Consider the following 27,266-nt stretch of genomic DNA (forward strand, 5'->3'; position numbering starts at 1 on the left):
GTCAGTGACACTGGCAGGGAGTGATGTATAGGGATGCGTGATGGAGATGTCAGTGACACTGGCAGGGAGTGAGATATAGGGATGTGTGATGGAGATGTCAGTGACACTGGCAGGGAGTGAGATATAGGGATGTGTGATGGAGATGTCAGTGACACTGGCAGGGAATGAGATATAGGGATGTGTGATGGAGATGTCAGTGACACTAGCTGGGAGTGAGATATAGGGATGTGTGATGGAGATGTCAGTGACACTGTTAGGGAGTGAGATATAGGGATGTGTGATGGAGATGTCAGTGACACTAGCTGGGACTGATATATAGGGATGTGTGATGGAGATGTCAGTGACACTGACAGGGAGTGAGATATAGAGATGTGTGATGGAGAAGTCAGTGACACTGGTAGGGAGTGATATATAGGGATGTGTGATGGAGATGTCAGTGACACTGGCAGGGAATGAGATATAGGGATGTGTGATGGAGATGTCAGTGACACTGGTATGTAGTGAGATATAGGGATGTGTGATGGAGATGTCAGTGACACTGGCAAGGAGTGAGATATAGGGATGTGTGATGGGGATGTCAGTGACACTGGCAGGTAGTGAGATATACGGATGTGTGATGGAGAGGTCAGTGACACTGGCAGGGAGTGATATATAGAGAAGTGTGATGGAGATGTCAGTGACACTGGCAGGAGTGAGATATAGGGATGTGTGATGGAGATGTCAGTGACACTGGCAGGGAGTGATATATAGAGATGTGTGATGGAGATGTCAGTGACACTGGCAGGAGTGAGATATAGGGATGTGTGATGGAGATGTCAGTGACACTGGCAGGGAGTGATATATAGAGATGTGTGATGGAGATGTCAGTGACACTGGCATGGAGTGAGATATAGGGATGTGTGATGGAGATGTCAGTGACACTGGCAGGGAGTGAGATATAGGGATGCGTGATGGAGAAGTCAGTGACACTGGCAGGGAGTGATATATAGAGATGTGTGATGGAGATGTCAGTGACACTGGCATGGAGTGAGATATAGGGATGTGTGATGGAGATGTCAGTGACACTGGCAGGGAGTGAGATATAGGGATGCGTGATGGAGAAGTCAGTGACACTGGTAGGGAGTGAGATATAGGGATGTGTGATGGAGATGTCAGTGACACTGGCAGGGAGTGAGATATAGGGATGTGTGATGGAGATGTCAGTGACACTGTTAGGGAGTGAGATATAGGGATGTGTGATGGAGATGTCAGTGACACTAGGTGGGAGTGATATATAGGGATGTGTGATGGAGATGTCAGTGACACTGGAAGGGAGTGAGATATAGAGATGTGTGATGGAGATGTCAGTGACACTGGCAGTGAGTGATATATAGGGATGTGTAATGGAGATGTCAGTGACACTGGCAGGTAGTGATATATAGGGATGTGTGATGGAGATGTCAGTGACACTAGCTGGGAGTGAGATATAGGGATGTGTGATGGAGATGTCAGTGACGCTGGCAGGGAGTGAGATATAGAGATGTGTGATGGAGATGTCATTGACACTGGTAAGAAGTGAGATATAGGGATGCGTGATGGAGATGTCAGTGACACTGGCAGGGAGTGAGATATAGGGATGCGTGATGGAGATGTCAGTGACACTGGTAGGGAATGAGAAATAGGGATGCGTGATGGAGAGGTCAGTGACACTGGAAGGGAGTGATATATAGGGATGCGTGATGGAGATGTCAGTGACACTGGTGGGGAGTGAGATATAGGGATGTGTGATGGAGTTGTCAGTGACACTGGCAGGGAGTGAGATATAGGGATGTGTGATGGAGATGTCAGTAACACTGGTAGGGAGTGAGATATATGGATGTGTGATGGAGATGTCAGTGACACTGGTAGGGAGTGAGATATAGGGATGTGTGATGAGATGTCAGAGACACTGGTAGGGAGTGAGATATAGGGATGTGTGATGGAGATGTCAGTGACACTGGCAGGGAGTGAGATATAGGGATGTGTGATGGAGATGTCAGTGACACTGGCAGGGAGTGAGATATAGGGATGTGTGATGGAGATTTTAGTGACACTGGTAGGGAGTGAGAAATAGGGATGTGTGATGGAGATGTCAGTGACACTGGTAGGGAGTGAGATATAGGGATGTGTGATTGAGCTGTCAGTGACTGGTAGGTAGTGATATATAGAGATGTGTGATGGAGATGTCAGTGACACTGGTAGGGAGTGAGATATAGGGATGTGTGATGGAGATGTCAGTGACACTGGCATGGAGTGAGAAATAGGGATGTGTGATGGAGATGTCAGTGACACTGGCTGGGAGTGATATATAGGGATGTGTGATGGAGATGTCAGTGACACTGGCAGGGAGTGAGATATAGGGATGTGTGATGGAGATGTCAGTGACACTGGCAGGGAGTGAGATATAGGGATGTGTGATGGAGATGTCAGTGACACTGGCAGGGAATGAGATATAGGGATGTGTGATGGAGATGTCAGTGACACTGGCAGGGAGTGAGATATAGGGATGTGTGATGGAGATGTCAGAGACACTGGCAGGGAATGAGATATAGGGATGTGTGATGGAGATGTCAGTGACACTGGCAGGGAGTGATATATAGGGATGTGTTATGGAGATGTCAGTGACACTGATAGGGAGTGAGATATAGAGATGTGTGATGGAGATGTCAGTGACACTGGCAGGAAGTGATATATAGGGATGTGTGATGGAGATGTCAGTGACACTGGCAGGGAGTGAGATATAGGGATGTGTGATGGAGATGTCAGTGACACTGGCAGGGAGTGATGTATAGGGATGCGTGATGGAGATGTCAGTGACACTGGCAGGGAGTGAGATATAGGGATGTGTGATGGAGATGTCAGTGACACTGAAAGGGAGTGAGATATAGGGATGTGTGATATAGAGGTCAGTGACACTGGCAGGGAGTGATATATAGGGATGTGTGATGGAGATGTCAGTGACACTGGCAGGGAGTGAGATATAGAGATGTGTGATGGAGATGTCAGTGACACTGCCAGGAAGTGATATATAGGGATGTGTGATGGAGATGTCAGTGACACTGGCAGGGAGTGAGATAAAGGGATGTGTGATGGAGATGTCAGTGACACTGGCAGGGAGTGAGATATAGAGATGTGTGATGGAGATGTCAGTGACACTGCCAGGAAGTGATATATAGGGATGTGTGATGGAGATGTCAGTGACACTGCCAGGAAGTGATATATAGGGATGTGTGATGGAGATGTCAGTGACACTGGCAGGGAGTGAGATATAGGGATGTGTGATGGAGATGTCAGTGACACTGGCAGGGAGTGAGATATAGGGATGTGTGATGGAGATGTCAGTGACACTGGCAGGGAATGAGATATAGGGATGTGTGATGGAGATGTCAGTGACACTAGCTGGGAGTGAGATATAGGGATGTGTGATGGAGATGTCAATGACACTGTTAGGGAGTGAGATATAGGGATGTGTGATGGAGATGTCAGTGACACTAGCTGGGACTGATATATAGGGATGTGTGATGGAGATGTCAGTGACACTGACAGGGAGTGAGATATAGAGATGTGTGATGGAGAAGTCAGTGACACTGGTAGGGAGTGATATATAGGGATGTGTGATGGAGATGTCAGTGACACTGGCAGGGAATGAGATATAGGGATGTGTGATGGAGATGTCAGTGACACTGGTATGTAGTGAGATATAGGGATGTGTGATGGAGATGTCAGTGACACTGGCAAGGAGTGAGATATAGGGATGTGTGATGGGGATGTCAGTGACACTGGCAGGTAGTGAGATATACGGATGTGTGATGGAGAGGTCAGTGACACTGGCAGGGAGTGATATATAGAGAAGTGTGATGGAGATGTCAGTGACACTGGCAGGAGTGAGATATAGGGATGTGTGATGGAGATGTCAGTGACACTGGCAGGGAGTGATATATAGAGATGTGTGATGGAGATGTCAGTGACACTGGCATGGAGTGAGATATAGGGATGTGTGATGGAGATGTCAGTGACACTGGCAGGGAGTGAGATATAGGGATGCGTGATGGAGAAGTCAGTGACACTGGTAGGGAGTGAGATATAGGGATGTGTGATGGAGATGTCAGTGACACTGGCAGGGAGTGAGATATAGGGATGTGTGATGGAGATGTCAGTGACACTGTTAGGGAGTGAGATATAGGGATGTGTGATGGAGATGTCAGTGACACTAGGTGGGAGTGATATATAGGGATGTGTGATGGAGATGTCAGTGACACTGGAAGGGAGTGAGATATAGAGATGTGTGATGGAGATGTCAGTGATTCTGGCAGGGAGTGATATATAGGGATGTGTAATGGAGATGTCTGTGACACTGGCAGGTAGTGATATATAGGGATGTGTGATGGAGATGTCAGTGACACTAGCTGGGAGTGAGATATAGGGATGTGTGATGGAGATGTCAGTGACACTGGCAGGGAGGGAGATATAGAGATGTGTGATGGAGATGTCAGTGACACTGGTAGGAAGTGAGATATAGGGATGCGTGATGGAGATGTCAGTGACACTGGCAGGGAGTGAGATATAGGGATGCGTGATGGAGATGTCAGTGACACTGGTAGGGAATGAGAAATAGGGATGCGTGATGGAGAGGTCAGTGACACTGGCAGGGAGTGATATATAGGGATGCGTGATGGAGATGTCAGTGACACTGGTAGGGAGTGAGATATAGGGATGCGTGATGGAGATGTCAGTGATACTGGCAGGGAGTGAGATATAGGGATGTGTGATGGAGATGTCAGTAACACTGGTAGGGAGTGAGATATAGGGATGTGTGATGGAGAGGTCAGTGACACTGGAAGGGAGTGATATATAGGGATGCGTGATGGAGATGTCAGTGACACTGGTGGGGAATGAGATATAGGGATGTGTGATGGAGTTGTCAGTGACACTGGCAGGGAGTGAGATATAGGGATGTGTGATGGAGATGTCAGTAACACTGGTAGGGAGTGAGATATATGGATGTGTGATGGAGATGTCAGTGACACTGGTAGGGAGTGAGATATAGGGATGTGTGATGAGATGTCAGAGACACTGGTAGGGAGTGAGATATAGGGATGTGTGATGGAGATGTCAGTGACACTGGCAGGGAGTGAGATATAGGGATGTGTGATGGAGATGTCAGTGACACTGGCAGGGAATGAGATATAGGGATGTGTGATGGAGATGTCAGTGACACTGGCAGGGAGTGAGATATAGGGATGTGTGATGGAGATGTCAGTGACACTGGCAGGGAATTAGATATAGGGATGTGTGATGGAGATGTCAGTGACACTGGCAGGGAGTGATATATAGGGATGTGTGATGGAGATGTCAGTGACACTGATAGGGAGTGAGATATAGAGATGTGTGATGGAGATGTCAGTGACACTGGCAGGAAGTGATATATAGGGATGTGTGATGGAGATGTCAGTGACACTGGCAGGGAGTGAGATATAGGGATGTGTGATGGAGATGTCAGTGACACTGGCAGGGAGTGATGTATAGGGATGCGTGATGGAGATGTCAGTGTCACTGGCAGGGAGTGAGATATAGGGATGTGTGATGGAGATGTCAGTGACACTGGCAGGGAGTGAGATATAGGGATGTGTGATATAGAGGTCAGTGACACTGGCAGGGAGTGATATATAGGGATGTGTGATGGAGATGTCAGTGACACTGGCAGGGAGTGAGATATAGAGATGTGTGATGGAGATGTCAGTGACACTGCCAGGAAGTGATATATAGGGATGTGTGATGGAGATGTCAGTGACACTGCCAGGAAGTGATATATAGGGATGTGTGATGGAGATGTCAGTGACACTGGCAGGGAGTGAGATATAGGGATGTGTGATGGAGATGTCAGTGACACTGGCAGGGAGTGAGATATAGGGATGTGTGATGGAGATGTCAGTGACACTGGCAGGGAATGAGATATAGGGATGTGTGATGGAGATGTCAGTGACACTAGCTGGGAGTGAGATATAGGGATGTGTGATGGAGATGTCAGTGACACTGTTAGGGAGTGAGATATAGGGATGTGTGATGGAACTGTCAGTGACACTAGCTGGGAGTGATATATAGGGATGTGTGATGGAGATGTCAGTGACACTGACAGGGAGTGAGATATAGAGATGTGTGATGGAGAAGTCAGTGACACTGGCAGGGAGTGATATATAGGGATGTGTGATGGAGATGTCAGTGACACTGGTATGTAGTGAGATATAGGGATGTGTGATGGAGATGTCAGTGACACTGGCAAGGAGTGAGATATAGGGATGTGTGATGGAGATGTCAGTGACACTGGCAGGTAGTGAGATATAGGGAAGTGTGATGGAGAGGTCAGTGACACTGGCAGGGAGTGATATATAGAGATGTGTGATGGAGATGTCAGTGACACTGGCAGGAGTGAGATATAGGGATGTGTGATGGAGATGTCAGTGACACTGGCAGGGAGTGATATATAGAGATGTGTGATGGAGATGTCAGTGACACTGGCAGGGAGTGAGATATAGGGATGTGTGATGGAGATGTCAGTGACACTGGCAGGGAGTGAGATATAGGGATGCGTGATGGAGAAGTCAGTGACACTGGTAGGGAGTGAAATATATAGGGATGGGTGATGGAGATGTCAGTGACACTGGCAGGGAGTGAGATATAGGGATGTGTGATGGAGATGTCAGTGACACTGTTAGGGAGTGAGATATAGGGATGTGTGATGGAGATGTCAGTGACACTGGCAGGGAGTGAGATATAGGGATGTGTGATGGAGATGTCAGTGACACTGTTAGGGAGTGAGATATAGGGATGTGTGATGGAGATGTCAGTGACACTAGGTGGGAGTGATATATAGGGATGTGTGATGGAGATGTCAGTGACACTGGAAGGGAGTGAGATATAGAGATGTGTGATGGAGATGTCAGTGACACTGGCAGGGAGTGATATATAGGGATGTGTAATGGAGATGTCAGTGACACTGGCAGGTAGTGATATATAGGGATGTGTGATGGAGATGTCAGTGACACTAGCTGGGAGTGAGATATAGGGATGTGTGATGGAGATGTCAGTGACACTGGCAGGGAGTGAGATATAGAGATGTGTGATGGAGATGTCAGTGACACTGGTAGGAAGTGAGATATAGGGATGCGTGATGGAGATGTCAGTGACACTGGCAGGGAGTGAGATATAGGGATGCGTGATGGAGATGTCCGTGACACTGGTAGGGAATGAGAAATAGGGATGTGTGATGGAGAGGTCAGTGACACTGGCAGGGAGTGAGATATAGGGATGTGTGATGGAGATGTCAGTGACACTGGCAGGGAATGAGATATAGGGATGTGTGATGGAGATGTCAGTGACACTGGCAGGGAGTGATATATAGGGATGTGTGATGGAGATGTCAGTGACACTGATAGGGAGTGAGATATAGAGATGTGTGATGGAGATGTCAGTGACACTGGCAGGAAGTGATATATAGGGATGTGTGATGGAGATGTCAGTGACACTGGCAGGGAGTGAGATATAGGGATGTGTGATGGAGATGTCAGTGACACTGGCAGGTAGTGAGATATAGGGATGTGTGATGGAGAGGTCAGTGACACTGGCAGGGAGTGATATATAGAGATGTGTGATGGAGATGTCAGTGACACTGGCAGGGAGTGAGATATAGGGATGTGTGATGGAGATGTCAGTGACACTGGCAGGGAGTGATATATAGAGATGTGTGATGGAGATGTCAGTGACACTGGCAGGGAGTGAGATATAGGGATGTGTGATGGAGATGTCAGTGACACTGGAAGGGAGTGAGATATAGGGATGTGTGATGGATATGTCAGTGACACTGGCAGGGAGTGAGATATAGGGATGCGTGATGGAGATGTCAGTGACACTGGCAGGGAGTGATATATAGGGATGTGTGATGGAGATGTCAGTGACACTGGCAGGGAGTGATATATGGAGATGTGTGATGGAGATGTCAGTGACACTGGTAGGTAGTGATATACAGAGATGTGTGATGGAGATGTCAGTGACACTGGCAGGTAGTGAGATATAGGGATGTGTGAGGGAGATGTCAGTGAGACTGGCAGGGAGTGAGATATAGGGATGTGTGATGGAGATGTTAGTGACACTGGCAGGAAGTGATATATAGGGATGTGTGATGGAGATGTCAGTGACACTGGTAGGGAGTGAGAAATAGGGATGTGTGATGGAGATGTCAGTGACACTGGTAGGGAATGAGATATAGGGATGTGTGATTGAGCTGTCAGTGACTGGTAGGTAGTGATATATAGAGATGTGTGATGGAGATGTCAGTGACACTGGTAGGGAGTGAGATATAGGGATGTGTGATGGAGATGTCAGTGACACTGGCATGGAGTGAGATATAGGGATGTGTGATGGAGATGTCAGTGACACTGGCTGGGAGTGATATATAGGGATGTGTGATGGAGATGTCAGTGACACTGGCAGGGAGTGAGATATAGGGATGTGTGATGGAGATGTCAGTGACACTGGCAGGGAGTGAGATATAGGGATGTGTGATGGAGATGTCAGTGACACTGGCAGGGAATGAGATATAGGGATGTGTGATGGAGATGTCAGTGACACTGGCAGGGAGTGAGATATAGGGATGTGTGATGGAGATGTCAGTGACACTGGCAGGGAATGAGATATAGGGATGTGTGATGGAGATGTCAGTGACACTGGCAGGGAGTGATATATAGGGATGTGTGATGGAGATGTCAGTGACACTGATAGGGAGTGAGATATAGAGATGTGTGATGGAGATGTCAGTGACACTGGCAGGAAGTGATATATAGGGATGTGTGATGGAGATGTCAGTGACACTGGCAGGGAGTGAGATATAGGGATGTGTGATGGAGATGTCAGTGACACTGGCAGGGAGTGATGTATAGGGATGTGTGATGGAGATGTCAGTGACACTGGCAGGGAGTGAGATATAGGGATGTGTGATATAGAGGTCAGTGTCACTGGCAGGGAGTGATATATAGGGATGTGTTATGGAGATGTCAGTGACACTGGCAGGGAGTGAGATATAGGGATGTGTGATGGAGATGTCAGTGACACTGGCAGGGAGTGAGATATAGGGATGTGTGATGGAGATGTCAGTGACACTGGCAGGGAATGAGATATAGGGATGTGTGATGGAGATGTCAGTGACACTAGCTGGGAGTGAGATATAGGGATGTGTGATGGAGATGTCAGTGACACTGTTAGGGAGTGAGATATAGGGATGTGTGATGGAACTGTCAGTGACACTAGCTGGGAGTGATATATAGGGATGTGTGATGGAGATGTCAGTGACACTGACAGGGAGTGAGATATAGAGATGTGTGATGGAGAAGTCAGTGACACTGGCAGGGAGTGATATATAGGGATGTGTGATGGAGATGTCAGTGACACTGGTATGTAGTGAGATATAGGGATGTGTGATGGAGATGTCAGTGACACTGGCAAGGAGTGAGATATAGGGATGTGTGATGGAGATGTCAGTGACACTGGCAGGTAGTGAGATATAGGGAAGTGTGATGGAGAGGTCAGTGACACTGGCAGGGAGTGATATATAGAGATGTGTGATGGAGATGTCAGTGACACTGGCAGGAGTGAGATATAGGGATGTGTGATGGAGATGTCAGTGACACTGGCAGGGAGTGATATATAGAGATGTGTGATGGAGATGTCAGTGACACTGGCAGGGAGTGAGATATAGGGATGTGTGATGGAGATGTCAGTGACACTGGCAGGGAGTGAGATATAGGGATGCGTGATGGAGAAGTCAGTGACACTGGTAGGGAGTGAGATATAGGGATGGGTGATGGAGATATCAGTGACACTGGCAGGGAGTGAGATATAGGGATGTGTGATGGAGATGTCAGTGACACTGTTAGGGAGTGAGATATAGGGATGTGTGATGGAGATGTCAGTGACACTGGCAGGGAGTGAGATATAGGGATGTGTGATGGAGATGTCAGTGACACTGTTAGGGAGTGAGATATAGGGATGTGTGATGGAGATGTCAGTGACACTAGGTGGGAGTGATATATAGGGATGTGTGATGGAGATGTCAGTGACACTGGAAGGGAGTGAGATATAGAGATGTGTGATGGAGATGTCAGTGACACTGGCAGGGAGTGATATATAGGGATGTGTAATGGAGATGTCAGTGACACTGGCAGGTAGTGATATATAGGGATGTGTGATGGAGATGTCAGTGACACTAGCTGGGAGTGAGATATAGGGTTGTGTGATGGAGATGTCAGTGACACTGGCAGGGAGTGAGATATAGAGATGTGTGATGGAGATGTCAGTGACACTGGTAGGAAGTGAGATATAGGGATGCGTGATGGAGATGTCAGTGACACTGGCAGGGAGTGAGATATAGGGATGCGTGATGGAGATGTCAGTGACACTGGTAGGGAATGAGAAATAGGGATGTGTGATGGAGAGGTCAGTGACACTGGCAGGGAGTGAGATATAGGGATGTGTGATGGAGATGTCAGTGACACTGGCAGGGAATGAGATATAGGGATGTGTGATGGAGATGTCAGTGACACTGGCAGGGAGTGATATATAGGGATGTGTGATGGAGATGTCAGTGACACTGATAGGGAGTGAGATATAGAGATGTGTGATGGAGATGTCAGTGACACTGGCAGGAAGTGATATATAGGGATGTGTGATGGAGATGTCAGTGACACTGGCAGGGAGTGAGATATAGGGATGTGTGATGGAGATGTCAGTGACACTGGCAGGGAGTGATGTATAGGGATGCGTGATGGAGATGTCAGTGTCACTGGCAGGGAGTGAGATATAGGGATGTGTGATGGAGATGTCAGTGACACTGGCAGGGAGTGAGATATAGGGATGTGTGATATAGAGGTCAGTGACACTGGCAGGGAGTGATATATAGGGATGTGTGATGGAGATGTCAGTGACACTGGCAGGGAGTGAGATATAGAGATGTGTGATGGAGATGTCAGTGACACTGCCAGGAAGTGATATATAGGGATGTGTGATGGAGATGTCAGTGACACTGCCAGGAAGTGATATATAGGGATGTGTGATGGAGATGTCAGTGACACTGGCAGGGAGTGAGATATAGGGATGTGTGATGGAGATGTCAGTGACACTGGCAGGGAGTGAGATATAGGGATGTGTGATGGAGATGTCAGTGACACTGGCAGGGAATGAGATATAGGGATGTGTGATGGAGATGTCAGTGACACTAGCTGGGAGTGAGATATAGGGATGTGTGATGGAGATGTCAGTGACACTGTTAGGGAGTGAGATATAGGGATGTGTGATGGAACTGTCAGTGACACTAGCTGGGAGTGATATATAGGGATGTGTGATGGAGATGTCAGTGACACTGACAGGGAGTGAGATATAGAGATGTGTGATGGAGAAGTCAGTGACACTGGCAGGGAGTGATATATAGGGATGTGTGAGGGAGATGTCAGTGACACTGGCAGGGAATGAGATATAGGGATGTGTGATGGAGATGTCAGTGACACTGGTATGTAGTGAGATATAGGGATGTGTGATGGAGATGTCAGTGACACTGGCAAGGAGTGAGATATAGGGATGTGTGATGGAGATGTCAGTGACACTGGCAGGTAGTGGTATATAGGGATGTGTGATGGAGATGTCAGTGACACTGGCAGGGAGTGATATATAGAGATGTGTGATGGAGATGTCAGTGACACTGGCAGGAGTGAGATATAGGGATGTGTGATGGAGATGTCAGTGACACTGGCAGGGAGTGATATATAGAGATATGTGATGGAGATGTCAGTGACACTGGCAGGGAGTGAGATATAGGGATGTGTGATGGAGATGTCAGTGACACTGGCAGGGAGTGAGATATAGGGATGCGTGATGGAGAAGTCAGTGACACTGGTAGGGAGTGAGATATAGGGATGGGTGATGGAGATGTCAGTGACACTGGCAGGGAGTGAGATATAGGGATGTGTGATGGAGATGTCAGTGACACTGTTAGGGAGTGAGATATAGGGATGTGTGATGGAGATGTCAGTGACACTAGGTGGGAGTGATATATAGGGATGTGTGATGGAGATGTCAGTGACACTGGCAGGGAGTGAGATATAGAGATGTGTGATGGAGATGTCAGTGACACTGGCAGGGAGTGATATATAGGGATGTGTAATGGAGATGTCAGTGACACTGGCAGGTAGTTATATATAGGGATGTGTGATGGAGATGTCAGTGACACTAGCTGGGAGTGAGATATAGGGATGTGTGATGGAGATGTCAGTGACACTGGCAGGGAGTGAGATATAGGGATGTGTGATGGAGATGTCAGTGACACTGGTAGGAAGTGAGATATAGGGATGCGTGATGGAGATGTCAGTGACACTGGCAGGGAGTGAGATATAGGGATGCGTGATGGAGATGTCAGTGACACTGGTAGGGAATGAGAAATAGGGATGCGTGATGGAGAGGTCAGTGACACTGGCAGGGAGTGATATATAGGGATGCGTGATGGAGATGTCAGTGACACTGGTAGGGAGTGAGATATAGGGATGTGTGATGGAGATGTCAGTGATACTGGCAGGGAGTGAGATATAGGGATGTGTGATGGAGATGTCAGTAACACTGGTAGGGAGTAAGATATAGGGATGTGTGATGGAGAGGTCAGTGACACTGGAAGGGAGTGATATATAGGGATGCGTGATGGAGATGTCAGTGACACTGGTGGGGAGTGAGATATAGGGATGTGTGATGGAGTTGTCAGTGACACTGGCAGGGAGTGAGATATAGGGATGTGTGATGGAGATGTCAGTAACACTGGTAGGGAGTGAGATATATGGATGTGTGATGGAGATGTCAGTGACACTGGTAGGGAGTGAGATATAGGGATGTGTGATGAGATGTCAGAGACACTGGTAGGGAGTGAGATATAGGGATGTGTGATGGAGAGGTCAGTGACACTGGTAGGGAGTGAGATATAGGGATGTGTGATGGAGATGTCAGTGACACTGGCAGGGAGTGAGATATAGGGATGTGTGATGGAGATGTCAGTGACACTGGCAGGGAGTGAGATACAGGGATGTGTGATGGAGAGGTCAGTGACACTGGCAGGGAGTGAGATATAGGGATGTGTGATGGAGAGGTCAGTGACACTGGCAGGGAGTGGTATATAGGGATGTGTGATGGAGATGTCAGTGAAACTGGCAGGGAGTGAGATATAGGGATGTGTGATGGAGATGCCAGTGACACTGGCAGGGAGTGAGATATAGGGATGTGTGATGGAGATGTCAGTGACACTGGCAGGGAGTGAGATATAGGGATGTGTGATGGAGATGTCAGTGACACTGGCATGGAGTGAGATATAGGGATATGTGATGGAGATGTCAGTGATACTGGCAGGGAGTGAGATATAGGGATGTGTGATGGAGAGGTCAGTGACACTGGAAGGGAGTGATATATAGGGATGCGTGATGGAGATGTCAGTGACACTGGTAGGGAGTGAGATATAGGGATGTGTGATGGAGTTGTCAGTGACACTGGCAGGGAGTGAGATATAGGGATGTGTGATGGAGATGTCAGTAACACTGGTAGGGAGTGAGATATATGGATGTGTGATGGAGATGTCAGTGACACTGGTAGGGAGTGAGATATAGGGATGTGTGATGAGATGTCAGAGACACTGGTAGAGAGTGAGATATAGGGATGTGTGATGGAGAGGTCAGTGATACTGGTAGGGAGTGAGATATAGGGATCTGTGATGGAGATGTCAGTGACACTGGCAGGGAGTGAGATATAGGGATGTGTGATGGAGATGTCAGTGACACTGGCAGGGAGTGAGATATAGGGATGTGTGATGGAGAGGTCAGTGACACTGGCAGGGAGTGAGATATAGGGATGTGTGATGGAGAGGTCAGTGACACTGGCAGGGAGTGAGATATAGGGATATGTGATGGAGATGTCAGTGACACTGGCAGGGAATGAGATATAGGGATGTGTGATGGAGATGTCAGTGACACTGGCAGGGAGTGATATATAGGGATGTGTAATGGAGATGTCAGTGACACTGTTAGGGAGTGATATATAGAGATGTGTGATGGAGATGTCAGTGACACTGGTAGGGAGTGATATTTAGGGATGTGTGATGGAGATGTCAGTGACACTGGCAAGGAGTGAGATATAGGAATGTGTGATGGAGATGTCAGTGACACTGGCAGGTAGTGAGATATAGGGATGTGTGATGGAGAGGTCAGTGACACTGGCAGGGAGTGATATATAGAGATGTGTGATGGAGATGTCAGTGACACTGGCAGGGAGTGAGATATAGGGATGTGTGATGGAGATGTCAGTGACACTGGCAGGGAGTGATATATAGAGATGTGTGATGGAGATGTCAGTGACACTGGCAGGGAGTGAGATATAGGGATGTGTGATGGAGATGTCAGTGACACTGGAAGGGAGTGAGATATAGGGATGTGTGATGGATATGTCAGTGACACTGGCAGGGAGTGAGATATAGGGATGCGTGATGGAGATGTCAGTGACACTGGCAGGGAGTGATATATAGGGATGTGTGATGGAGATGTCAGTGACACTGGCAGGGAGTGATATATGGAGATGTGTGATGGAGATGTCAGTGACACTGGTAGGTAGTGATATACAGAGATGTGTGATGGAGATGTCAGTGACACTGGCAGGTAGTGAGATATAGGGATGTGTGATGGAGATGTCAGTGAGACTGGCAGGGAGTGAGATATAGGGATGTGTGATGGAGATGTTAGTGACACTGGCAGGAAGTGATATATAGGGATGTGTGATGGAGATGTCAGTGACACTGGTAGGGAGTGAGAAATAGGGATGTGTGATGGAGATGTCAGTGACACTGGTAGGGAATGAGATATAGGGATGTGTGATTGAGCTGTCAGTGACTGGTAGGTAGTGATATATAGAGATGTGTGATGGAGATGTCAGTGACACTGGTAGGGAGTGAGATATAGGGATGTGTGATGGAGATGTCAGTGACACTGGCATGGAGTGAGATATAGGGATGTGTGATGGAGATGTCAGTGACACTGGCTGGGAGTGATATATAGGGATGTGTGATGGAGATGTCAGTGACACTGGCAGGGAGTGAGATATAGGGATGTGTGATGGAGATGTCAGTGACACTGGCAGGGAGTGAGATATAGGGATGTGTGATGGAGATGTCAGTGACACTGGCAGGGAATGAGATATAGGGATGTGTGATGGAGATGTCAGTGACACTGGCAGGGAGTGAGATATAGGGATGTGTGATGGAGATGTCAGTGACACTGGCAGGGAATGAGATATAGGGATGTGTGATGGAGATGTCAGTGACACTGGCAGGGAGTGATATATAGGGATGTGTGATGGAAATGTCAGTGACACTGATAGGGAGTGAGATATAGAGATGTGTGATGGAGATGTCAGTGACACTGGCAGGAAGTGATATATAGGGATGTGTGATGGAGATGTCAGTGACACTGGCAGGGAGTGAGATATAGGGATGTGTGATGGAGATGTCAGTGACACTGGCAGGGAGTGATGTATAGGGATGTGTGATGGAGATGTCAGTGACACTGGCAGGGAGTGAGATATAGGGATGTGTGATATAGAGGTCAGTGTCACTGGCAGGGAGTGATATATAGGGATGTGTTATGGAGATGTCAGTGACACTGGCAGGGAGTGAGATATAGGGATGTGTGATGGAGATGTCAGTGACACTGGTAGGGAGTGAGATATAGGGATGCGTGATGGAGATGTCAGTGATACTGGCAGGGAGTGAGATATAGGGATGTGTGATGGAGATGTCAGTAACACTGGTAGGGAGTGAGATATAGGGATGTGTGATGGAGAGGTCAGTGACACTGGAAGGGAGTGATATATAGGGATGCGTGATGGAGATGTCAGTGACACTGGTGGGGAGTGAGATATAGGGATGTGTGATGGAGTTGTCAGTGACACTGGCAGGGAGTGAGATATAGGGATGTGTGATGGAGATGTCAGTAACACTGGTAGGGAGTGAGATATATGGATGTGTGATGGAGATGTCAGTGACACTGGTAGGGAGTGAGATATAGGGATGTGTGATGAGATGTCAGAGACACTGGTAGGGAGTGAGATATAGGGATGTGTGATGGAGAGGTCAGTGATACTGGTAGGGAGTGAGATATAGGGATGTGTGATGGAGATGTCAGTGACACTGGCAGGGAGTGAGATATAGGGATGTGTGATGGAGATGTCAGTGACACTGGCAGGGAGTGAGATATAGGGATGTGTGATGGAGAGGTCAGTGACACTGGCAGGGAGTGAGATATATGGATGTGTGATGGAGAGGTCAGTGACACTGGCAGGGAGTGAGATATAGGGATGTGTGATGGAGATGTCAGTGAAACTGGCAGGGAGTGAGATATAGGGATGTGTGATGGAGATGCCAGTGACACTGGCAGGGAGTGAGATATAGGGATGTGTGATGGAGATGTCAGTGACACTGGCAGGGAGTGAGATATAGGGATGTGTGATGGAGATGTCATTGACACTGGCATGGAGTGAGATATAGGGATGTGTGATGGAGAGGTCAGTGACACTGGCAGGGAGTGATATTTAGGGATGTGTGATGGAGATGTCAGTGACACTGGCAGGGAGTGAGATATAGGGATGTGCGAGGGAGATGTCAGTGATACTGGCAGGGAGTGAGATATAGGGATGTGTGATGGAGATGTCAGTAACACTGGTAGGGAGTGAGATATAGGGATGTGTGATGGAGAGGTCAGTGACACTGGAAGGGAGTGATATATAGGGATGCGTGATGGAGATGTCAGTGACACTGGTAGGGAGTGAGATATAGGGATGTGTGATGGAGTTGTCAGTGACACTGGCAGGGAGTGAGATATAGGGATGTGTGATGGAGATGTCAGTGACACTGGCAGGTAGTGAGATATATGGATGTGTGATGGAGATGTCAGTGACACTGGTAGGGAGTGAGATATAGGGATGTGTGATGAGATGTCAGAGACACTGGTAGGGAGTGAGATATAGGGATGTGTGATGGAGAGGTCAGTGATACTGGTAGGGAGTGAGATATAGGGATGTGTGATGGAGATGTCAGTGACACTGGAAGGGAGTGAGATATAGGGATGTGTGATGGATATGTCAGTGACACTGGCAGGGAGTGAGATATAGGGATGCGTGATGGAGATGTCAGTGACACTGGCAGGGAGTGATATATAGGGATCTGTGATGGAGATGTCAGTGACACTGGCAGGGAGTGATATATGGAGATGTGTGATGGAGATGTCAGTGACACTGGTAGGTAGTGATATACAGAGATGTGTGATGGAGATGTCAGTGACACTGGCAGGGAGTGAGATATAGGGATGTGTGATGGAGATGTCAGTGACACTGGCAGGGAGTGATATATAGGGATGTGTGATGGAGATGTCAGTGACACTGGCAGGGAGTGAGATATAGGGATGTGTGATGGAGATGTTAGTGACACTGGCAGGAAGTGATATATAGGGATGTGTGATGGAGATGTCAGTGACACTGGTAGGGAGTGAGAAATAGGGATGTGTGATGGAGATGTCAGTGACACTGGCATGGAGTGAGATATAGGGATGTGTGATGGAGATGTCAGTGACACTGGCAGGGAGTGATATATAGGGATGTGTGATGGAGATGTCAGTGACACTGGCAGGGAGTGAGATATAAGGATGTGTGATGGAGATGTCAGTGACACTGGCAGGGAGTGATATATAGGGATGTGTGATGGAGATGTCAGTGACACTGGCAGGTAGTGAGATATAGGGATGTGTGATGGAGATGTCAGTGACACTGGCAGGGAGTGAGATATAGGGATATGTGAAGGAGATGTCAGTGACACTGGCAGGGAATGAGATATAGGGATGTGTGATGGAGATGTCAGTGACACTGGCAGGGAGTGATATATAGGGATGTGTAATGGAGATGTCAGTGACACTGTTAGGGAGTGATATATAGAGATGTGTGATGGAGATGTCAGTGACACTGGTAGGGAGTGATATTTAGGGATGTGTGAAGGAGATGTCAGTGACACTGGCAGGTAGTGAGATATAGGGATGTGTGATGGAGAGGTCAGTGACACTGGCAGGGAGTGATATATAGAGATGTGTGATGGAGATGTCAGTGACACTGGCAGGGAGTGAGATATAGGGATGTGTGATGGAGATGTCAGTGACACTGGCAGGGAGTGATATATAGAGATATGTGATGGAGATGTCAGTGACACTGGCAGGGAGTGAGATATAGGGATGTGTGATGGAGATGTCAGTGACACTGGAAGGGAGTGAGATATAGGGATGTGTGATGGATATGTCAGTGACACTGGCAGGGAGTGAGATATAGGGATGCGTGATGGAGATGTCAGTGACACTGGCAGGGAGTGATATATAGGGATGTGTGATGGAGATGTCAGTGACACTGGCAGGGAGTGATATATGGAGATGTGTGATGGAGATGTCAGTGACACTGGTAGGTAGTGATATACAGAGATTTGTGATGGAGATGTCAGTGACACTGGCAGGTAGTGAGATATAGGGATGTGTGATGGAGATGTCAGTGACACTGGTAGGAAGTGATATATAGGGATGTGTGATGGAGATGTCAGTGAGACTGGCAGGGAGTGAGATATAGGGATGTGTGATGGAGATGTTAGTGACACTGGCAGGAAGTGATATATAGGGATGTGTGATGGAGATGTCAGTGACACTGGTAGGGAGTGAGAAATAGGGATGTGTGATGGAGATGTCAGTGACACTGGTAGGGAGTGAGATATAGGGATGTGTGATTGAGCTGTCAGTGACTGGTAGGTAGTGATATATAGAGATGTGTGATGGAGATGTCAGTGACACTGGTAGGGAGTGAGATATAGGGATGTGTGATGGAGATGTCAGTGACACTGGCATGGAGTGAGATATAGGGATGTGTGATGGAGATGTCAGTGACACTGGCTGGGAGTGATATATAGGGATGTGTGATGGAGATGTCAGTGACACTGGCAGGGAGTGAGATATAGGGATGTGTGATGGAGATGTCAGTGACACTGGCAGGGAGTGAGATATAGGGATGTGTGATGGAGATGTCAGTGACACTGGCAGGGAATGAGATATAGGGATGTGTGATGGAGATGTCAGTGACACTGGCAGGGAGTGAGATATAGGGATGTGTGATGGAGATGTCAGTGACACTGGCAGGGAATGAGATATAGGGATGTGTGATGGAGATGTCAGTGACACTGGCAGGGAGTGATATATAGGGATGTGTGATGGCGATGTCAGTGACACTGATAGGGAGTGAGATATAGAGATGTGTGATGGAGATGTCAGTGACACTGGCAGGAAGTGATATATAGGGATGTGTGATGGAGATGTCAGTGACACTGGCAGGGAGTGAGATATAGGGATGTGTGATGGAGATGTCAGTGACACTGGCAGGGAGTGATGTATAGGGATGCGTGATGGAGATGTCAGTGACACTGGCAGGGAGTGAGATATAGGGATGTGTGATGGAGATGTCAGTGACACTGGCAGGGAGTGAGATATAGGGATGTGTGATATAGAGGTCAGTGACACTGGCAGGGAGTGATATATAGGGATGTGTGATGGAGATGTCAGTGACACTGGCAGGGAGTGAGATATAGAGATGTGTGATGGAGATGTCAGAGACACTGGCAGGGAGTGAGATATAGGGATGTGTGATGGAGATGTCAGTGACACTGGCAGGGAGTGAGATATAGGGATGTGTGATGGAGATGTCAGTGACACTGGCAGGGAGTGAGATATAGAGATGTGTGATGGAGATGTCAGTGACCCTGCCAGGAAGTGATATATAGGGATGTGTGATGGAGATGTCAGTGACACTGCCAGGAAGTGATATATAGGGATGTGTGATGGAGATGTCAGTGACACTGGCAGGGAGTGAGATATAGGGATGTGTGATGGAGATGTCAGTGACACTGGCAGGGAATGAGATATAGGGATGTGTGATGGAGATGTCAGTGACACTAGCTGGGAGTGAGATATAGGGATGTGTGATGGAGATGTCAGTGACACTGTTAGGGAGTGAGATATAGGGATGTGTGATGGAACTGTCAGTGACACTAGCTGGGAGTGATATATAGGGATGTGTGATGGAGATGTCAGTGACACTGACAGGGAGTGAGATATAGAGATGTGTGATGGAGAAGTCAGTGACACTGGCAGGGAGTGATATATAGGGATGTGTGATGGAGATGTCAGTGACACTGGCAGGGAATGAGATATAGGGATGTGTGATGGAGATGTCAGTGACACTGGTATGTAGTGAGATATAGGGATGTGTGATGGAGATGTCAGTGACACTGGCAAGGAGTGAGATATAGGGATGTGTGATGGAGATGTCAGTGACACTGGCAGGTAGTGAGATATAGGGATGTGTGATGGAGAGGTCAGTGACACTGGCAGGGAGTGATATATAGAGATGTGTGATGGAGATGTCAGTGACACTGGCAGGAGTGAGATATAGGGATGTGTGATGGAGATGTCAGTGACACTGGCAGGGAGTGATATATAGAGATGTGTGATGGAGATGTCAGTGACACTGGCAGGGAGTGAGATATAGGGATGTGTGATGGAGATGTCAGTGACACTGGCAGGGAGTGAGATATAGGGATGCGTGATGGAGAAGTCAGTGACACTGGTAGGGAGTGAGATATAGGGATGGGTGATGGAGATGTCAGTGACACTGGCAGGGAGTGAGATATAGGGATGTGTGATGGAGATGTCAGTGACACTGTTAGGGAGTGAGATATAGGGATGTGTGATGGAGATGTCAGTGACACTAGGTGGGAGTGATATATAGGGATGTGTGATGGAGATGTCAGTGACACTGGCAGGGAGTGAGATATAGAGATGTGTGATGGAGATGTCAGTGACACTGGCAGGGAGTGATATATAGGGATGTGTAATGGAGATGTCAGTGACACTGGCAGGTAGTGATATATAGGGATGTGTGATGGAGATGTCAGTGACACTAGCTGGGAGTGAGATATAGGGATGTGTGATGGAGATGTCAGTGACACTGGCAGGGAGTGAGATATAGGGATGTGTGATGGAGATGTCAGTGACACTGGTAGGAAGTGAGATATAGGGATGCGTGATGGAGATGTCAGTGACACTGGCAGGGAGTGAGATATAGGGATGCGTGATGGAGATGTCAGTGACACTGGTAGGGAATGAGAAATAGGGATGCGTGATGGAGAGGTCAGTGACACTGGCAGGGAGTGATATATAGGGATGCATGATGGAGATGTCAGTGACACTGGTAGGGAGTGAGATATAGGGATGTGTGATGGAGATGTCAGTGATACTGGCAGGGAGTGAGATATAGGGATGTGTGATGGAGATGTCAGTAACACTGGTAGGGAGTGAGATATAGGGATGTGTGATGGAGAGGTCAGTGACACTGGAAGGGTGTGATATATAGGGATGCGTGATGGAGATGTCAGTGACACTGGTGGGGAGTGAGATATAGGGATGTGTGATGCAGTTGTCAGTGACACTGGCAGGGAGTGAGATATAGGGATGTGTGATGGAGATGTCAGTAACACTGGTAGGGAGTGAGATATATGGATGTGTGATGGAGATGTCAGTGACACTGGTAGGGAGTGAGATATAGGGATGTGTGATGAGATGTCAGAGACACTGGTAGGGAGTGAGATATAGGGATGTGTGATGGAGAGGTCAGTGATACTGGTAGGGAGTGAGATATAGGGATGTGTGATGGAGATGTCAGTGACACTGGCAGGGAGTGAGATATAGGGATGTGTGATGGAGATGTCAGTGACACTGGCAGGGAGTGAGATATAGGGATGTGTGATGGAGAGGTCAGTGACACTGGCAGGGAGTGAGATATAGGGATGTGTGATGGAGAGGTCAGTGACACTGGCAGGGAGTGAGATATAGGGATGTGTGATGGAGATGTCAGTGAAACTGGCAGGGAGTGAGATATAGGGATGTGTGATGGAGATGCCAGTGACACTGGCAGGGAGTGAGATATAGGGATGTGTGATGGAGATGTCAGTGACACTGGCAGGGAGTGAGATATAGGGATGTGTGATGGAGATGTCAGTGACACTGGCATGGAGTGAGATATATGGATGTGTGATGGAGATGTCAGTGACACTGGAAGGGAGTGAGATATAGGGATGTGTGATGAGATGTCAGAGACACTGGTAGGGAGTGAGATATAGGGATGTGTGATGGAGAGGTTAGTGATACTGGTAGGGAGTGAGATATAGGGATCTGTGATGGAGATGTCAGTGACACTGGCAGGGAGTGAGATATAGGGATGTATGATGGAGATGTCAGTGACACTGGCAGGGAGTGAGATATAGGGATGTGTGATGGAGAGGTCAGTGACACTGGCAGGGAGTGAGATATAGGGATGTGTGATGGAGAGGTCAGTGACACTGGCAGAGAGTGAGATATAGGGATGTGTGATGGAGATGTCAGTGAAACTGGCAGGGAGTGAGATATAGGGATGTGTGATGGAGATGCCAGTGACACTGGCAGGGAGTGAGATATAGGGATGTGTGATGGAGATGTCAGTGACACTGGCAGGGAGTGAGATATAGGGATGTGTGATGGAGATGTCAGTGACACTGGCATGGAGTGAGATATAGGGATGTGTGATGGAGATGTCAGTGACACTGGCAGGGAGTGATATATAGGGATGTGTGATGGAGATGTCAGTGACACTGGCAGGGAGTGAGATATAAGGATGTGTGATGGAGATGTCAGTGACACTGGCAGGGAGTGATATATAGGGATGTGTGATGGAGATGTCAGTGACACTGGCAGGTTGTGAGATATAGGGATGTGTGATGGAGATGTCAGTGACACTGGCAGGGAGTGAGATATAGGGATATGTGATGGAGATGTCAGTGACACTGGCAGGGAGTGAGATATAGGGATGTGTGATGGAGATGTCAGTGACACTGGCATGGAGTGAGATATAGGGATGTGTGATGGAGATGTCAGTGATACTGGCAGGGAGTGAGATATAGGGATGTGTGATGGAGAGGTCAGTGACACTGGAAGGGAGTGATATATAGGGATGCGTGATGGAGATGTCAGTGACACTGGAAGGGAGTGAGATATAGGGATGTGTGATGGAGTTGTCAGTGACACTGGCAGGGAGTGAGATATAGGGATGTGTGATGGAGATGTCAGTAACACTGGTAGGGAGTGAGATATATGGATGTGTGATGGAGATGTCAGTGACACTGGAAGGGAGTGAGATATAGGGATGTGTGATGAGATGTCAGAGACACTGGTAGGGAGTGAGATATAGGGATGTGTGATGGAGAGGTTAGTGATACTGGTAGGGAGTGAGATATAGGGATCTGTGATGGAGATGTCAGTGACACTGGCAGGGAGTGAGATATAGGGATGTATGATGGAGATGTCAGTGACACTGGCAGGGAGTGAGATATAGGGATGTGTGATGGAGAGGTCAGTGACACTGGCAGGGAGTGAGATATAGGGATGTGTGATGGAGAGGTCAGTGACACTGGCAGGGAGTGAGATATAGGGATGTGTGATGGAGATGTCAGTGAAACTGGCAGGGAGTGAGATATAGGGATGTGTGATGGAGATGCCAGTGACACTGGCAGGGAGTGAGATATAGGGATGTGTGATGGAGATGTCAGTGACACTGGCAGGGAGTGAGATATAGGGATGTGTGATGGAGATGTCAGTGACACTGGCATGGAGTGAGATATAGGGATGTGTGATGGAGATGTCAGTGACACTGGCAGGGAGTGATATATAGGGATGTGTGATGGAGATGTCAGTGACACTGGCAGGGAGTGAGATATAAGGATGTGTGATGGAGATGTCAGTGACACTGGCAGGGAGTGATATATAGGGATGTGTGATGGAGATGTCAGTGACACTGGCAGGTTGTGAGATATAGGGATGTGTGATGGAGATGTCAGTGACACTGGCAGGGAGTGAGATATAGGGATATGTGATAGAGATGTCAGTGACACTGGCAGGGAATGAGATATAGGGATGCGTGATGGAGATGTCAGTGACACTGGCAGGGAGTGATATATAGGGATGTGTAATGGAGATGTCAGTGACACTGTTAGGGAGTGATATATAGAGATGTGTGATGGAGATGTCAGTGACACTGGTAGGGAGTGATATTTAGGGATGTGTGATGGAGATGTCAGTGACACTGGCAAGGAGTGAGATATAGGGATGTGTGATGGAGATGTCAGTGACACTGGCAGGTAGTGAGATATAGGGATGTGTGATGGAGAGGTCAGTGACACTGGCAGGGAGTGATATATAGAGATGTGTGATGGAGATGTCAGTGACACTGGCAGGGAGTGAGATATAGGGATGTGTGATGGAGATGTCAGTGACACTGGCAGGGAGTGATATATAGAGATGTGTGATGGAGATGTCAGTGACACTGGCAAGGAGTGAGATATAGGGATGTGTGATGGAGATGTCAGTGACACTGGAAGGGAGTGAGATATAGGGATGTGTGATGGATATGTCAGTGACACTGGCAGGGAGTGAGATATAGGGATGCGTGATGGAGATGTCAGTGACACTGGCAGGGAGTGATATATAGGGATGTGTGATGGAGATGTCAGTGACACTGGCAGGGAGTGATATATGGAGATGTGTGATGGAGATGTCAGTGACACTGGTAGGTAGTGATATACAGAGATGTGTGATGGAGATGTCAGTGACACTGGCAGGTAGTGAGATATAGGGATGTGTGATGGAGATGTCAGTGACACTGGTAGGAAGTGATATATAGGGATGTGTGATGGAGATGTCAGTGAGACTGGCAGGGAGTGAGATATAGGGATGTGTGATGGAGATGTTAGTGACACTGGCAGGAAATGATATATAGGGATGTGTGATGGAGATGTCAGTGACACTGGTAGGGAGTGAGAAATAGGGATGTGTGATGGAGATGTCAGTGACACTGGTAGGGAATGAGATATAGGGATGTGTGATTGAGCTGTCAGTGACTGGTAGGTAGTGATATATAGAGATGTGTGATGGAGATGTCAGTGACACTGGTAGGGAGTGAGATATAGGGATGTGTGATGGAGATGTCAGTGACACTGGCATGGAGTGAGATATAGGGATGTGTGATGGAGATGTCAGTGACACTGGCTGGGAGTGATATATAGGGATGTGTGATGGAGATGTCATGACACTGGCAGGGAGTGAGATATAGGGATGTGTGATGGAGATGTCAGTGACACTGGCAGGGAGTGAGATATAGGGATGTGTGATGGAGATGTCAGTGACACTGGCAGGGAATGAGATATAGGGATGTGTGATGGAGATGTCAGTGACACTGGCAGGGAGTGAGATATAGGGATGTGTGATGGAGATGTCAGTGACACTGGCAGGGAATGAGATATAGGGATGTGTGATGGAGATGTCAGTGACACTGGCAGGGAGTGATATATAGGGATGTGTGATGGAGATGTCAGTGACACTGATAGGGAGTGAGATATAGAGATGTGTGATGGAGATGTCAGTGACACTGGCAGGAAGTGATATATAGGGATGTGTGATGGAGATGTCAGTGACACTGGCAGGGAGTGAGATATAGGGATGTGTGATGGAGATGTCAGTGACACTGGCAGGGAGTGATGTATAGGGATGTGTGATGGAGATGTCAGTGACACTGGCAGGGAGTGAGATATAGGGATGTGTGATATAGAGGTCAGTGACACTGGCAGGGAGTGATATATAGGGATGTGTTATGGAGATGTCAGTGACACTGGCAGGGAGTGAGATATAGAGATGTGTGATGGAGATGTCAGTGACACTGCCAGGAAGTGATATATAGGGATGTGTGATGGAGATGTCAGTGACACTGGCAGGGAGTGAGATATAGGGATGTGTGATGGAGATGTCAGTGACACTGGCAGGGAGTGAGATATAGAGATGTGTGATGGAGATGTCAGTGACACTGCCAGGAAGTGATATATAGGGATGTGTGATGGAGATGTCAGTGACACTGGCAGGGAGTGAGATATAGGGATGTGTGATGGAGATGTCAGTGACACTGGCAGGGAGTGAGATATAGGGATGTGTGATGGAGATGTCAGTGACACTGGCAGGGAATGAGATATAGGGATTTGTGATGGAGATGTCAGTGACACTAGCTGGGAGTGAGATATAGGGATGTGTGATGGAGATGTCAGTGACACTGGTAGGGAGTGAGATATAGGGATGTGTGATGGAGATGTCAGTGACACTAGCTGGGAGTGATATATAGGGATGTGTGATGGAGATGTCAGTGACACTGACAGGGAGTGAGATATAGAGATGTGTGATGGAGAAGTCAGTGACACTGGCAGGGAGTGATATATAGGGATGTGTGATGGAGATGTCAGTGACACTGGCAGGGAATGAGATATAGGGATGTGTGATGGAGATGTCAGTGACACTGGTATGTAGTGAGATATAGGGATGTGTGATGGAGATGTCAGTGACACTGGCAAGGAGTGAGATATAGGGATGTGTGATGGAGATGTCAGTGACACTGGCAGGTAGTGAGATATAGGGATGTGTGATGGAGAGGTCAGTGACACTGGCAGGGAGTGATATATAGAGATGTGTGATGGAGATGTCAGTGACACTGGCAGGAGTGAGATATAGGGATGTGTGATGGAGATGTCAGTGACACTGGCAGGGAGTGATATATGGAGATGTGTGATGGAGATGTCAGTGACACTGGTAGGTAGTGATATACAGAGATGTGTGATGGAGATGTCAGTGACACTGGCAGGTAGTGAGATATAGGGATGTGTGATGGAGATGTCAGTGACACTGGTAGGAAGTGATATATAGGGATGTGTGATGGAGATGTCAGTGAGACTGGCAGGGAGTGAGATATAGGGATGTGTGATGGAGATGTTAGTGACACTGGCAGGAAATGATATATAGGGATGTGTGATGGAGATGTCAGTGACACTGGTAGGGAGTGAGAAATAGGGATGTGTGATGGAGATGTCAGTGACACTGGTAGGGAATGAGATATAGGGATGTGTGATTGAGCTGTCAGTGACTGGTAGGTAGTGATATATAGAGATGTGTGATGGAGATGTCAGTGACACTGGTAGGGAGTGAGATATA

This window comes from Taudactylus pleione, unplaced genomic scaffold (assembly GCF_031769625.1).
Source record: "Taudactylus pleione unplaced genomic scaffold, aTauple2 ptg000173l, whole genome shotgun sequence".
Taxonomy (NCBI): domain Eukaryota; kingdom Metazoa; phylum Chordata; class Amphibia; order Anura; family Myobatrachidae; genus Taudactylus; species Taudactylus pleione.